The sequence below is a fragment of the Gossypium hirsutum genome, chromosome A08, assembly GCF_007990345.1.
Source record: "Gossypium hirsutum isolate 1008001.06 chromosome A08, Gossypium_hirsutum_v2.1, whole genome shotgun sequence".
Taxonomy (NCBI): domain Eukaryota; kingdom Viridiplantae; phylum Streptophyta; class Magnoliopsida; order Malvales; family Malvaceae; genus Gossypium; species Gossypium hirsutum.
The window spans coordinates 105,865,835-105,881,019 of record NC_053431.1 but is presented as its reverse complement, the minus strand read 5'-3'; the positions used below and the strand labels follow the sequence as shown (position 1 = coordinate 105,881,019).

At 34.7% G+C, this 15,185-nt stretch overlaps 1 non-coding gene across 1 annotated transcript; it reads left to right on the top strand.

The window, feature by feature from the left end:
- The first annotated feature begins 9,618 nt into the window (after positions 1-9,618).
- Positions 9,619-9,725, top strand: LOC121205276 (small nucleolar RNA R71). Its single transcript, XR_005900360.1, has one exon. It is a non-coding gene; the product is annotated as a small nucleolar RNA R71 (small nucleolar RNA).
- Positions 9,726-15,185: the final 5,460 nt, after the last annotated feature.

The window sequence follows — 15,185 nt, the reverse complement described above, 5'->3', positions numbered from 1 at the left end:
GATAGAATAAATAATAAAAATATTTGTTTACAATAATAAGTCTAAATGGTAATAGTTAATTCCTATATTACGATTGACCATAAAATAGATTAGAGAAATAAAAATAAATAAATAACAAAAAGAAATCAATAAAAAAATAAACAAATGCAATAAATCGATAAACCAATCAGAAAGATGAACTCGCTTTAAGGTTTGCAACTAATTTTGGATTAGAGGTCTAGAGTGGATTAGTCACCAATTAAGTAATTATTACCTCCCGACTTTTAATTAACTTAATCAATTGGTTGATAATCTCTTATCTCTCAACCTCGCTTTCTCAACCAGGATCAATTATGATTTACTCAATTTGACTTATCTTCCGACCTTGTCTATCCTATGATAACTTATTAGGGTTGTCAAGCCAAATAGTTTAAGAGCACATAATTTATACCAACTAATCCATCTCTAGAAATCCCAAATCCTCCCTTAATTACATCCACATCCACTCGTTAATCTCCCCTAAGGGATTTAGCTACTCATGCTATCATAATCTCAACTTGGATTGAATAAACCATGTGAGAAACACGATTGATTCCAAAAAGAAAAAGGATTTGAATAATCATGGATTGAATATCGAATGGGAAATGGAGTAACAAATCTCTCAATTGGAATAACAAAATAAAACAAATACAAAGAAAAATATAAACTGAATACTTTAATTAAATAGGCAAATCCTTGGACCAATACTAATTCAAGAAGAAAAGCAATAAAGTACTTAAATAGCTGAAAAGAAAATAAACTAAAACTAATTCTAAACTAAGAGGTTTTTTTAAGGCATCTAGGATGACTTGATTACATTCAACCCCTAATGTCTTATTTGTAGAGGTGTTGGCAGCCCAATTTAGGTCTTCGGCACATCCTAGGTCTTCGTATAAGATTGATTGCGTAAATGAATATAACCCCAAAATACTTGGACAACACATTAGATCTGTGATGCGTCACACCCCTTGTGTAGCACAACACGACACCTAATTACTTCCTTATTTCATTCTTTTGGTGCTTTGACGTCCTAGGAAGCTTGTGTATCACTCCACCTTCGCTTCTACATCAATTGGGTCTTTCTATCTCAATCCTACACACTCAATTGAACCAATTAGCACAACCTAAGGCCCATGTCGACCTATTGGGTCACAACACCTTCAAAATGTGTTAAAAACACTTATTTTTGTTTACCTTCTAACCTAAAGCCTAATTACTGAAAACGTTAAGTTAAATTCTAAATTGCTTAGAAAACAAGCTCCTGAAGTGTGGAATTGACCTGAATTAATTACTGCATTTGACGACTTATCACCTTATACCAGGAGTAAATCTCTCGTTAAACATCCAAGGTCTTCCTCTGATCCATTTTTCAGTGGTGTCACAAATGGTGGTTTCAGGATCACAATTTTGGTTAATGAGTTTCTAATTTATAGGTATTTAAAATTTTTAGGGTTATATGCTTATCATATTAAGATTTAGTTAGTTGATTTTAGAGTCTACTTAGTTAATTAAAAAAAAGGACTAATTTGTAAAAAATGTAAAATTTAATCGCTATTGAATTATAAAGATCAAATGGATTAGCTATCATTAAATGAAGTATTTAAATGGAAAATATACCATTTTTATATATATGGGACAAATATTAGGTGAGTTTTATACTTTTATACATGATGGTCACTAAACTAACTAAAATTACGACAAAGGCAAGCGTACGTATCGAATAATAATATAGCTATGGTGAGTCGGGAATATCGTATCCATGAGAAATAAAAGTACAAGTACTTACTATATTTCTATTATCTAGCTGAATAAATTGAAGGAATTGTTTTTAATCTCAAAATTAACTAAACTAATTACTAAGACCGCAACAGAGAATGAATTAGGAAAAAATAATCAAATAAGCTAATGAGATAGACAATACCCAGGAAAGAATCCATCTAGACTTCACTTATTATTCTGAATTTGAATTAGATGATTTATTCACTTGTGCCTTAATCCGTAGAAATCCCTAAATTATGCTAATATCTCTTTCGAGAATAAGAACAACTGACTCTAGGTTGATTAATTGAAATCTCTTTCTAATTAAAATCCCTATTGTCGCATTAACCTTTTTTCATGGATTCCCCTATTAGATTTGACTCTAATCTGGTAGATTTATGTCGTCCTATTTCTAGGATTGCATGCAACTCCACTTAATTATGCTAGATCTACTCTTAAACAGGGACTTTTGCTTCACTAAAATAAGTACATTAAGTATGAATTAATATCCTGAAATATTAAAACACAAAATAAGCATACATAATTGAGGACAAGAATCAAGTATTTATCATGTAATTTAGAAATCAAATAATAAGATTCATATAGGTTTCATCTTCCCTAGGTATCTAGGAAATTTAGTTCATAATCTAGAATAATATCATCTCAAAGTTAGGAAAACAACAAGACATAAAAAACCCAATAAAACTTCTAAAGAAATTGGATGGAGATCTTCAATCTTGAAGGAGATCCGCTTCTGAAATGAATCTGATGGCATTCTTCAAGTCTTTTCTTCGCTCTTCTCTATGTGCTCCTTTACGTCCTTTTTTAGTGTGTATTAATAGACTTTAGAATGCTCAGAAAGCCTAAAAATTAAGTTTTTTTGCATGTTTTGGAAATAAGGATCGATATTGACACGGGCTGGCACATGGGCATGTGGCTAGCCCGTATGGCTCACATGGGCGTGTGCCCAGCCCGTGTGGAAAATGCTCAGGCCGTGTGGATCTTGAAAACAGCTCTTTTTGTCTGATTTTGGCTTGTTTTTCTCTCCTTTCATTTCCATATGCTCGCCTAAGTATTAAAACATGAATTTAAAGGATTAGGAGCATCAAATTCACTAATTTACATAATAAATCATCCAAAAATGCATCAAGAATGGGAATAAAAACATGTAACTTTTATAGCTTATCAAATATCCCCACATTTAAGCGTTTGCTTGTCCTCAAGCAAAATCCTCATTCACAATTAAGAATTAATCTTTCTCAACTTATAATTCTCATCAATAATGTTTCGAAATAATTCACAGATAATCATACATTGATAATTCAACTAAAAGAGCACTAAAGATTCAAACAATCCAAGTTGAATTTTTTAAAGCATGAAAGAATAGGTATTTCCCTTTATCTAAGTAATTACCTTTAATTCAAAACCGACAAGAATTCACATCCTCACTAAAGATTCACTCAAATCACTCAAAGTGTTTAAGGTTCAAGAATAAGCACTCAATAGTCAAACATGAAAAGTCATTACCATAGGCTTGCATGAAAATCTAATCTCCACCACTATAAAATGAGATGATACACAAATCAAAAGGTCTTTAAAAGGTTGTAATGGGGATAGGTTAAAGGCGTGGAGAAAGGCTGAAAAATATGGTTAAAATTGAGATCGAATTGATAAATTACCAAACTAGAAAAATAAACAAATGTTGAATTAAAAACAATTACATTAATCAAAAACTATTTAAGAATAACACGAGCTTCTTCTCAAAATATGATTTTAACTGTTCAAGCTCAATTAACATAGAACTAAATAATAATCAATATATATATTTTTCATCATTTTTTTAGTACAATAAGAAATAACTCAGTAAATGAAACAAAAGAGCATAGTTAGGCAACTAACCAAATGAAATCTCGATAAAAAAGGGAGTCAATAAAACGGGAAATATTCTCAATGAAAAAAAAATGAGTTATGGGTTAACATTAATGGGTAAATCAAGAAATGGTGAGTTAAGCTCAAAGGGGTTCACTGAGGGTTAATTATGTAGGTAGACTTTTTATGGGATAATTGGGGTAAAACCTAAGTGTCTTTATCATCTCAGTATATCAAATCAAAGGTGTGGTCTCGACATGCATAATCGAAGCAAGTTCTAGAATAACAAATCAATATTGACACATTCATAACCAATAATAAAAATGAGCAAGAAAAGTGTATGCTCTAAAGGCTCAAAATCTCACAAAAAAATTTAGTTTTGTTGTCAAACTTGTAAATTTAAAACTTCAAGATAATACCTCAATTCAGGAAAACAAACTAAAATTTTTAATTCTGAAAATCAACTTATCATGCTTGATTCTCTCATGTCTTAAAGTTTAAACAATTAATGCACAAATACTTATGAATTTAATCCAAAATACATTAATAAAAATCACAAGTCAATAAAAATTCATTGTAATAGAAGTAAGAAAAAATTACTTAAATACAAGACATAATTTAAGGATTTTCTAATAATTCTATAAGTAACCTCTCCACACATAAAATGTACATTATCCTTAATCTAAAAACATATATAATCACAGTATAACTAGAATGTCATAAGAGAGGGAGAAAACTGAAACTGCCCTGAATAATAGATGAAATCCCCAGAATAGTGAAAAGCGGAATTGTAGACAAATTTAGATGTAGTGCATGATTCCGAGCAAACTACTAAGAAAATAAACACGAGTACTGAAGAAGATTAAGGGATTATACTCGATTAGAAAAAAACCAGAAAAATAAATATAGTTCAAAAGATAAAAACAAAATAAATCTAAGAAAATAAAAATAAAAATAAAACAAATGGTCATCAGACACGTCGGTGACGTGAGTCGTCGGTGCTGAAGAGGAGATATGGAGATGCTGACATATCTACTGCAATGTCGTATCAATACTGTCGAACATTTGAACACAGTACTACTCGAAGCGAGTGAACTGCTCGGAGAGGTTCGCTAAAGTAGCAGCAGAAGGAATAGGGTGGTGACTCGAAGGTGGAGGCTGTGGTGGGTCCTCATAATGGAGAAAAACATCATCAGCAAAGTCCTCAGGCTCATTCTGAGCATCAGAGTGAAACAATAGATACTGGGGAGCATCCACTCTACGATGCTACTCTATCATCCTCATATGAATCATGCTCGAGATTCCCTGTAGGGACATCTGCCTGACGAGACTAAGTGAAGAGGACTGCTCCAGTGTGTCTAGGAGACCGAAGTGTCAAACAAGGCAAGTCACATAAGAGCCTAAACAAATTGGGCCCTTCCTATGGCGTTTAGTCTGATGGCGGAAGGCTAATGCGATGAAGTATGCCAAATCAAAGATATGCCCGATAGCCATGCTCTATAGAAAATAGGCATCATGAGTACTAACGACTCCGGTGATCTTCCTCTTAGTAGTCAAAGTGTCAGCTAAAAGTGAATGAAGGTGCTGTAAGGTTGAAGAAAGAGAGGTTGCTTTCGGGTGACTCGTATCATAAAGTGTCTGGCTTACTGTAAGCTCTGTCCAACAACATGATGGTGTGTAATGGATGTGCCGATGTAGACAGAAGAAGTTCTTGGCACTCATGAATTCCTCAGTGTATAGTCTCATAGCGGCCCCGAACTCAGGGACACTCATCTGGTGCACCAAACCACCAAGTCAGAAAGTGATAGTGCCTGGCTTGTAATGAGTTGTCATGACCTACTGTAGAATAAATGTTGCACAGAACTCTAAAGTAAGCTCCATGTAGGTGGACTCAATGATGGAGAAAAATCTATCCCACAGAGCTGTGGCAATAAAGGCGCGAACATCATCAACTAGGCGGACCTGCTCTAACCCGGCCCAATCAATACATCAGCCTAGGTCATGTGGGCCTTGTCTAAGTAACTGAAATAGATCCTCCTAGGGGCCCGCAAGAAATCAGAGGTAAGGGAGGTGGGCCTCAGCGGAAGCACACAAGGACGAGGTTGTGCCAGGGGTCTTCTGCTTTTTTGAAACGGGGATGGCAACCTTAGACTTGCCGCGTGTGTTCATCATGGTGTGCTTGAAAAAATAAAACAATGTATCAATAAATAGAGCATCACCACTGGTCAAAAGGTAAAATTCAAGTGGTCCGAAATAGCAAATTATTCCTAAAACAATACGTACGAAGATCCAAGCATGCAAAAACCATAAAGTGAAGCCATCATGAATTAAAGTGGTTAAAGCAATAAGGGGCAATAAATTAAATAACGAATTCATAACTAAAAGGCAAATTGTGAAATTGTGAAATTCTGAAATTAAGAATTATTATTATAAAAATAAGAAATAAATAAATAAACAAACAATCTTAATACTAAGAACAAAGAACAATAGTAATTGAAACAGTGAGCAATAAACTTAACGAAGGAATAGCAATAATTATTATACTAATTTTTAAATAGTAACAAATAGAACCAGAAAAGAAAAATGACTAATAAGAATAATACTAAGAATAATAATAATCAATAAAGAAATAAAATAATCTAACTAATAATAATATATAAGAATAATAATCAATAAAGAAATAAAATAATCTAACTAATAAAAACAATAATATATAAGAAATACATAAATAAATAAATAAGTAAAGAAAAAAAGAAGGGTGAAAGGGAAAAAAAAGTAACTGACGTTGGTAGGACGGTGGTCGAAGGGTCGCGCAGTAGTGGAGAGAAAGAGCCAATGAGTTGGGCTGTAACATTTGTGGTTCGAAGGGAGGCTGTTGTGTGACGGGGTAAGGGGAAGAAGAAAACTAAGGGGAAAGAAGAGGTGAGAGGTTCAGATGAGTTAGGGAGTGGGTTTAAGGAAAGGAGTCCGGGTGAGGTCGGCGCAAGGGGGTGGGGTGGTGAAGAGGGAAGTCGAGTGAGAGATGGGGAAAAAAAAGGAAGGAAAAGGGAAAATGGGTTGGGTGTTAGGTGAAGGGCTGTTGGGGGCTTTGGGTAAATGAAGGAAAAGAGGAAGAAGGGAGGTTGGGTTCGGTGAGATGAGGGAGGGAAGGCTAGTGTCTCGAAGGTATGAAGAAGGAGAAGGTACGACAGCCGGAAGGAAGTGGTGGATAGGGTTCGTGGGTGGAGATTTGGGGAGGAAGACAAAGTAAAAAAAATAGTTAGGGTTTGGGGTTAAAAGGGGGACATGTTCGTGTGAGTCCTGTGTTGGGCCATACGGCTGTGTCACACACCCGTGTAGTGTTTTTCTAGCCCATGTGTGTTTTAAAAATACAATTCTACTCTTCATACGGTCTCAGACACACCCGTGTGTCCAGGCCGTGTGGCACACACGGTCGTGTCGCATGGCTGTGTACAACTTCCTTTACTTTTCCCACACCCATGTGACCTACCATACACCCGTGTGGCTCAGTCATATCTTGAACACGACTGTGTATCTTGCTCGTGTTACTCTCTGACTTGTTTAAAATTGAAAAATTTAGCTCCAGGTTTCACACAGCCTAGGACACGCCCGTGTGGACTATTTTAGGTCGTGTCTCTGTCGAGTTTTGGAAAAATTAAGTCCCAGGATCCACACGGCCAAGGACACGCCCGTGTGTCCAGGCCGTGTAGGTCACATAGTTGTGCCAACCGGCCATGTTGGTCACTCGGTCGTGCCAACCGGCTGTGTGGGTCACACGATCGTACCAACCAGCCGTGTGGGTCACGCGGTCGTGCCAACTAGCCGTGTGGGTCACACGGTCGTGGCAACCAGCCGTGTAACTCACTAACGATTTCTTTAAAATTTCAAAACTAAGTCTTAAGATTTCACATTGCCAAGGACACACCTGTGCATCCAGGTTGTGTAGTTTAAAAACACCTTTTTTTTCAATTTTGAAAATTAATTAATAAAATTAGCAGAGTTAACACTCAGGTTGCCTCCCAATAAGCACTTATTTAAAGTCTATGCTCCACTTACCTCATATTCGTACGGTCACAGCGATTCGTGGAGTCAAAACTCCTCTTCCTTGCTGTCAATTCTATTTTTAAAACAAGGTTTGAGTCGAGTAATATTTACCTTAAAAGTGCCAAATTCAGAATAAGTTACCTCAACTGTACTGTATAGGAAGACATTTAATATCGTAAAAGGAGTTGCTTCATTCGCATTAAGCTCAAAAGTGGTAATACGAGGATTCGTTTTATCTAACAGGACCTAGTCCTCAACCTTATATTGGTTCGTTCCATCCTTATGCTCGTCATGGCGTTGCTTTGGTTCTGCATCGTGTATTCTCGGTTTCTCCTTGACATATGTCCGCCATTCGTCTAGTTCATCGATTTATAACATTCTTTCTTCATGAATCATTCTGTTTCTATCACATGGACTGGAACGTGGCTCCACCATGTTTTTTCAAGGGGTTTCCTGCAAAGAAGGTTGAGCCACAATGTTATTCATATTAATAGAACTTGTATAATCATCTCGATCACTAGATGTCTTGACAGAATCATGAGTTTAGAGTTTAATCGTATCATCACCTACGTGAAGTATCAATTCACTTGTACCAACATCGATAATAGTTCTGGCAGTTGCTAAAAAGGGTCATCCTAAGATTAAAGGTACGTCTCTATCCTCATCCATGTCTAAAATAACAAAATCAATCGGGAATATGAATTCATCAATTTTCACAAGTATGTCTTCAACAATACCCCTAAGAAATCTAATAGTTCTATCTGCTAATTGAATACTAGTTTGTTTGCGTTTCCCAAGACCTAGTTGCTCAAACATTTTATAGGGCATGACATTAATACTCGCCCCTAAATCATCCAAAGCATTATCAACATCTAAACTACCAATTAAACAATGAATAGTAAAACTCCCTAGATCTTTCAATTTATTGGGTAGTTTATTCTGCAGAATGGCTAAGCACACTACATTTAGCTCCACGTGCAACGAATCATCTAACTTTCGTTTGTTTTCCAAAAGCTCCTTTAAAAAATTTATGGAATTGGGCATCTACGAAAGAGCTTCAATAAACAGTAATTTAATATGTAATTTTTTAAAATTTTAAGAAATTTACCAAATTGTTCGTTTGTGTGGTCTTTTTTTGTCATGTTGAGATATGGTACACGAGGTTTATATTCCTTACTGACCAGTTTTTTCTTATTTTGGCTTACCTCAACGTTACCTTTACTTACCACAATTTCTTTGCTCGGTTCTGGTTCAAGTTCAACTAACATTTCTTCATCTCGCATAGTAATTGCATGAAGTTGCTCCATTGGGTTAGTTTTAGTGTTGCTAGGCAAGTTACCTTGTGGTCTTTTTGAAATTAGCTTGGCAAGTTGACCTATTTGGTTTTCAAGGTTCAGCTTTTTCTCTTGTTGGTGAGGTTGTTGTTGAAAGTCTGGAGGGGGTTGTGGTCTCTTGTTTCCTTGACCACTCCAAGAGAAATAGGGATGGTTCCTCCAACCTACATTATAAGTGTTACTGTAAGGATTATTCTGAGACTTAGAATTATTACCCATATAGTTGACTTGTTCGTACTCTGTGCTAGGACCGTGGGGTAAATATTCTGCATTGTTAGCTCCTCCTCCATTTGAATCACATTGCATCACAGGATGTACCTGCGTAGAACCATATAAACCATCAATTCTCTTAATTAAAAGTTCTACCTGATTCGATAACATGGTGACCGCATTTACGTTAAAAACACCGACTGCTTTCATCGACTTCATCCTCATGACTTGCCACTAATAATTATTCAGTGGCATTTCCTCTATAAACCCATAAGCCACTTCAGGTGTTTTATTGTTCAGTGTACCATCGGCTGCTGTATTGATTGACTGCGTAGTTGAGGGATTCAAACCGTCGTAGAAGGTTTGAACCTGTAACCATAAAGGTAACCCATAGAGAGGGTACCTTCTCAATAAATCCTTATACCTTTCCCATGCATCATATAGGGTCTCTAAGTCTATCTGTACGAAGGAAGAGATATCATTCGTCAACTTATCTGTCTTAGCCGGTGGAAAGTACTTCATAAGAAATTTCGCGGTCATTTGATCCATGTAGTGATAGAACCTCGTAGTAAGGAATTCAACCATTGTTTAGCTTTATTTCTCAATGATAATTGAAACAACCGTAAGAGAATGGCATCATCAAAAAAGCCATTTATCTTGAAAGTGTCGCAGAATTCCAAAAAATTAGCCAAATGAGTATTTGAATCTTCATCTTCCAAACCATCGAACTGAACAAACTGTTGAATTATCTAAATAGTGTTTAGCTTCAATTTGAAATTATTCGCAGTAGTGGCAGGTCTCACAATACTCAATTCAGCCCCAGTTAGAGTGGGCTTGGCATAATCGTACATAGTACGAGAAGCAGGATTCAAATTTACGAGATTTGCGGCAACCACAGGAGGAAGCTGATTATTTTAATTATCAGCCATCTCATTAGTAATAACAATAACGTCCTCTTACTCTTCCACTATATTCTGTCGATCCTGCCTTGCTTCACTACAGTTTCTGCTAGCTGTACTTTCAATTTCACTATCAAATACCAAAGGTCCCGATGGGTTTGTTCTAGTTATAAACTAAAGGAACCTGCTAGAAGAAAATAAAAGAAAAAATTAGAAACCAAAAATTAAGCTAAAACAAAAATAAAATGCAATGAAAATAAAAATGGCTAAATTAATAAAAATCCAGTGTTCCTAATATTTTAGTTCCCCAGCAACAGCGCCAAAAACTTGATGGTCACTAAACTAAATAAAATTACAACAAAGACAAGTGCACCTATCGAATAATAGTATAGCTATGGTGAGTCAGGAATATCGTATCCACGAGGACTAAAAGTACTAGTACTTACTATATTTCTATTATCTAGCCAAATAAATTGAAGGAATTGTTTTTAATCTAAAATTAACTGAACAAATTACTATGAACGCAACAGAGAATTAATTAAGAAAAAATAATCGAATAAGTCAATGAGATAGACAATACCTAGGAAAGAATCCACCTAGACTTCACTTATTATTCTGAATCTGAATTAGACGATTTATTCACTTGTGCCTTGATCCGTAGAAATCCCTAAATTATATTAATATCTCTTTCGAGAATAAGAATAACTAACTCTAAGTGGATTAATTGAAATCTCTTTCTAATTAAAACCCCTATTGTCACATTAACTTGATCTATGGATTCCTCTATTAGATTTAACTCTAATCCGGTAGATTTATGTCATCCTATTTCTAGGATTGCATGCAACTCCACTCAATTATGCTAGATCTAATCTTAAACAGTGACTTTTACTCTACTGAAATAAGCACATTAAGCATGAATTAATATCCTAAAAATATTAAAACACGAAATAAGTATACATAATTGAGAACAAGAATCAAGTATTTATCATGTAATTCAGAAATCAAATAATAAGATTCATATAGGTTTCATCTTCCCTAGGTATCTAGGAAATTTAGTTCATAATCTAGAATAACATCATCTCAAATTTAGGAAAACACCAAGACATAAAGAAACCCAATAAAACTTCTAAAGAAATTGGATGGAGATCTTCAATCTTGAAGGAGATCCGCTTCTAAAATGAATCTGATGGCGTTCTTCGAGCCTTGTCTTCACTCTTCTCTGTGTGCCCCTTTATGTCATCTTCTAGTGTGTATTTATAGACTTTAGAATACTCAGAAAGCCTAAAAATTTAGTTTTTCCGCGTGTTTGGAAAATAAGAATCGATATCGATACAGGCTGGCACATGGGTGACTGGCTCACACGGACGTGTGGCTAGCCCATGTGGAAAATGCTCAGGCTATGTGGATCTTGAAAACAGATCTTTTTGTATGTTTTTGGCCTATTTTTCACTCCTGTCACTTCCCTATGCTCACCGAAGCATAAAATCATGAATTTAAAGGATTAGGAGCATCAGATTCACTAATGTACATAATAAATCATCCAAAAATACATCAAGAATGAGATTAAAAACATGTTACTTTTATAGCTTATCAATACATTAAAATTTTAATAATTATAATGATAAAAGATATAATAAAATAGTAAAATCATTAAAAATGATCATTATCTTTATTTCTCTATTTGAAAATCGAAATCTTCAAGGAAATGATCCTTCAAGCTTTGGTCTTCTCTCTTATGCTTGCATGGTATGATTTTCAAACCCGTTTCTTATAATTTTTACGTTTTTGAGATCGTTGCAACTAGGTCCAACTAACTTATTGCTTTGATTTTGAAACTGTTAACGATTTTGGATTTTTCCATTGATGACTCTCATTTATTCTTGATATTAAATAATGAATTTGTAGTCTCGGTTGTTGATTAAGATTATTTTATAAAGTGATTTTTGTTAGTTTTTAGTTAAATGATTAAATTGATAAAATATTAAGGTTTACATAGAAATCTTATGAATTTTGAATAATTAGGGACTATACTAGTTTAGAAACAAATTCATATAAATGGACTAAATTGTGATAAATGTACAAGTTCAGGCAAAATATGTTAATAATGAAAACTTAAGGGTCATAGGCATAGAAATAGTTTGATAACGTATGTGAATTTAATTACTATATAGTTCAAGAACCGAGTTAAAAAGAAAATAACTGAGGAAAAGGAAAAATTACGGAGCAATCTGTGTGAAGAAACTAGTAGCGAATTTTAGGTAAGTTTAGAGTATAAATGAATTAATTTGTATTACATTTAAATTGATGTTGTTATGAATTAGTTAAATATTTTATTTTGAAATGTGAATCTTTTATTGATTACTAATAAGTATGAAAGGATTTTGTATTTGTTGAGAAATGGATGTAATCATAATAATGAAATCTTAGAATGAAAACCCTGGATTCGTAGAATAGGTGTGAATATTATGAAAGTACCTCTAATATGTTATTTTGATCAATTCGGTTAATTTCCTATTTGAACGTAGTAAACAACTAGGATACGATTGGGATGTTAATAGGGTTAGTATGCATGCTTGCACAGGATTGCACTTCGGTGCTTCTATTCAGACTTTAGTACCTCTATTTACACTTCAGTGTCTCTATTTACACTACGATGCCTCTGATTGCACAATTGTGCTTCTATTTTCACTTCGGTACCTTGTTACGTAAATGCCTTTGGTATGTGTAGTTACTCGAGTATCCGAGTCAAGTTACTATAGTTTATTGGGATAAGTGTTTATTGATTTATAGTTTAATTACTTACTTAATACTATTTCATATTTATGATGTTATTAAGTTATGAATGTTGGAATGAAATTCTTATATATATATATGTGGATGGTTACATTGAGATAACTTGATTGATGGAATTGATTGACTATTGGAAAGGTGTTGATATGTTATATATGAATAAATACTAATAATTTGTAAACTTGTATTTGGTTATTAGAAGATAGAAATTAGCTTCTTGTTTATTTAACTTATTAAGCTTCTTAAGCTTACTTGTTCGTTTGAGGTTATTTTGTAGTTACCATTTTGCGAATTGATCGGACGAATCGATTTAGAGCTCACACTATCCAGCCATCTCGGTAGCTTTTGTTTTTCATTTTGGGATGTGGTATGTATATAGGTGTTTTGTTGTTGATATGTAAATTGTAATGTAATTTTGGTATATCTAGTAATGTGCTTGGTTTTGGAAGTGTACTTGTGTTGGTTATAAACAAGTTAATCCCAAATGGTACATATATTTGATAAAGATGTTTTGAAATGGTTGCTTGTTGAGTATGCCCATATTTTGGTCAATTAGATTGGTGGTTTTAGGCATGAATGGTTGACTAGTGACACAGTTTATTCCCTAACTGTAACCTTGTTCTTGAATTGAACGAGTGTGTGAATAGAGGTTCCTTTTAATGGCATCTTGGTTAGACATAGGATGCAAGAATATTTTGCATGTATTTGGTGATTTGAATGTGCTTTTAACTATGTAAAATAGGTTAGTTATGGTATGTATTGTTGTACAAGAAATGATGCTTGAATTGGCTTGATGTAGGGGTTAAAAATAGAGCACACGGCTCGGGACACAGACTGCCACACCGTGTGTGCCACACATGGTCACCCCAAACGGTCGTGTGTATTTATTGTTTTAAGTGTAGGTTTTTGATAAACCGTAATTTATACATGTTTTTATCCCATGCTTAGCACATTTATGGATGATTTCTCCTTAGATTTGGTGAATTCGATGCTCCTAATTCTTTAATTTCATGTTTTAAAATTAAGTGAGCATAAGAGAGTAAAAAGAGCGAGAAACGGGTCAAAAATAGAGAAAATGGACCCACATGGGAAATCAACACGGCCTGGGCTTCCTCACACGGACGTGTCCCACAGTCGTGTCCCTTTGGCAGGATCAAAGTACGACTTACATGGGTAGACTACATGCTCGTCCCTATTCAATAGCCTTGACCACGGGCTGGAGTAATCGCACACGGGCGTCCCACACGGGCGTGTCCCTATCGGGCCTAAGTATAACTCTATTCCAAAAAGGCCAATTTTGAGGGCTCTTAGGCATTTTAAAGCCTATTTAAACACCTGATGAGGCACTTAGGAATGGGACACGGAGTAGGAAGCAGGGAATTACTCAAGGAAAGCCGATTGATCCATCTCAAAAGCGGGATTCATCATCAAGACTGAAGATCTCCCTTCAAGTTCCTTCAGGAGTTTTGGGTTTTCTAATGTTTTGTTATATTTATGCTTTTGAGATGTTATCTCAAAAGTATGAACTAAACTCCCTAAATACCTAAGGGGAATGAAACCTAAGATGGATCTTGTTATTATTATATGAATTGTATGATAAATATTTGACTTATTCTTAATTATATGTTCTTAATTCTTGTTTTAATATTCCAGGATATTGATTCGAGTTAATGTTCTTATTCAGAGGAGGAATAGACCCTGTCTAAGAGTAAATTTGTCATAATTAAGCGGATTTGATTGCACGCCTAGAAATAGGGTGATAAGATTTTGCCAGATTAGGGTGAAACTTAATAAGGGGATCCATAGATCGAGTTAATGCAACACTAGGGCATTAATTAGAAAGAGATTTCAATTAATCAACCTAGGGTTAGCCATTATTAGTCTCGAGAGAGATAATAATATAACTTAGGAATTTCTACGGATCAAGTCAAATGAATAAATCGTCTGATTCAGAGTCAAATAACAAGTGAAGTCTAGGTGGATTTTTCCTTAGGTATTGTCTTAATCAATTGAATTTTCCCAAAAGCTTTTCCCCAATTTCTCTCCGTGTACTCTTAGTTTAGTTAGTTTAGATAGCCAAATCCCTTAATTTTTAGGCTAGATAATAAAAAGAAGGCAATTACTAGTACTCTTGGTTCCTTTGGGTTCGACAATCCAGTCACGATAGGTACACTTGCCTTCATCGTGATAATAGTTAGATTCAAGAACGATTAATTATAAATATTTAAAACCTATCGCGAATATCACATATCAAGTTTTTGGT